Source organism: Capra hircus, chromosome 10 (genome assembly GCF_001704415.2).
Source record: "Capra hircus breed San Clemente chromosome 10, ASM170441v1, whole genome shotgun sequence".
In the NCBI taxonomy this organism is placed as follows: domain Eukaryota; kingdom Metazoa; phylum Chordata; class Mammalia; order Artiodactyla; family Bovidae; genus Capra; species Capra hircus.
In genome coordinates, this window is record NC_030817.1 from 20,593,893 (window position 1) to 20,595,747 (window position 1,855).

Below are 1,855 nucleotides of genomic sequence, written 5' to 3' on the forward strand. Positions count from 1 at the left end.
TTGTACAGCAAAGTGATTTGGTTATACATATACATATATGTATGTATCTATATTCTTTTTTCAATGTTTTCCATTATAGTTTATTAGAAGATATTGACCATAGTTCCCTGTGCTAGATGGTAAATCCTTGTTGTTTATCTATCTTATATATGATCCCATGCATCTGTTAATCCCACACTCCTAGCTTCTGAATTGCCTTTCTTCTGTCCTGCCCAGGGGTGTACTTCTTCTGTATCTTGTCTTGTCTTCTCAGATGCTTCCCTCTCTGGCCCCTGGACCTATGCAGCACTCACCTGTTTCCTGTTGATTCACATGGTTCTGATCCAGAGTTTCCTCATCTCACTGCTCCTAAGTGTGCTGACTGGGCCTGACCAGTGCAGGGCTGGCGTGACACCCCTGTGCGCTCAGTCATGTCTGACTCTTTGCGACCCCATCAACTGCAGCACTCCAGGCTCCTCTGTCCATGGGGATTCTCCAGGCAAGAATCCTGGAGTGGGTTGCCATGCCCTCCTGCAGGGGATCTTCCCAACTCAGGGATTGAGCCCAGGTCTCCCACATTGCAGGCAAATTCTTTACCAGCTGAGCTGCCAGGAAAGCCTGGCATGACACCCCTAGACTCTAGAAACCGTCCCTCCCTTTTGACCTCATCTCACAAGTAGGGTCTCCTATATTCTCCAGCCTGGCTCACGATTACAGAAGAGAATTTCCTGGATGTTTCAGGTACTAAAGTAATTAAGCAAAGAGACCATTAGTTTGAAGTGGCTCTAATGCCTTGGCAGCCTATATAAGAAAACCAAAACCTAAACCAGAGTCCATGCACTCACAGCCTAGAAAATGAAATTTAAGGACAGTCACAAACAGACACCTATAAGGCACCTGCTTAAGCTATAACCTAGCAAATAATTTCCTTGCTTTGCTTCCATGTCCTTTCTATAAGAACCTCTCCAGTGCTCCTAACACCTTGTTTTTGGTGTTGCCTGATTTGAATCACTGTGTGCTCAAATAAAATCTGAAAAATGTTAATGTCTTTCCGTTTACACAGAAAGACCACTCCACCTAGGTTCTGCCCTCTGTTCCTGCTATACCCTGCCTTGAATATTCTTTCTTTCTTTCAAAACCCCACTCTATTGCCCAGCTCATATCTGATTCAGTTCCCACACTCCTATTCACAGAATAATACCTGGACCTGAAATCACAGCCCTTCACTGTCTGGTCTCAACGACCCTTTCAAATTCCAACTCTATTTTCCAGCCAACTGTTCCTTCTCTGTTCTCTGTGATTTTCTTTTGGGCCTTTGCCTCTTGCTTTCCTCTGCCAGGAATGCTTCTTTTCTTTGCATCGTTTCTGTATCATCCAAGGTCTAACTCCAAATCCATCTTCAACAAGGTCCTACTATAAAGCACAGGGAACTTTATTAATATGCTGTAATAAACCACAATAGAGTATGAAAAAGAATATATATAATTGAATTATTTTGCTGTACAGCAGAAATTAATACAACCTTGTTAATCAGCTATACTTAAATTAAAAAAATTTTGAATCCATCTTCTTCATAAAAATGGCCCTAATCTCCCAGTGGAAAACAGTCTTTTCCTTATGTTGATTGGCTGTGGCACTTTATCTGCATTTTAGTGACACTTAACAATTTTACACATTTTGCCATAGTTAATTATATACATAATTGTTCTCCCTTTTTGGACTCTAAGGTCTTTGAGAGCAGAGAGCACTTGATTTTTTTCTTTTGGTAGGCTAACAATACTTAGCAAAGTGCCTTGATAAATGCTTGCAGCAAATCTATTGATCCATCAGCTGGACAGTGGATGGATGGATGGATGGGTGGGAAGATGGGATTTTC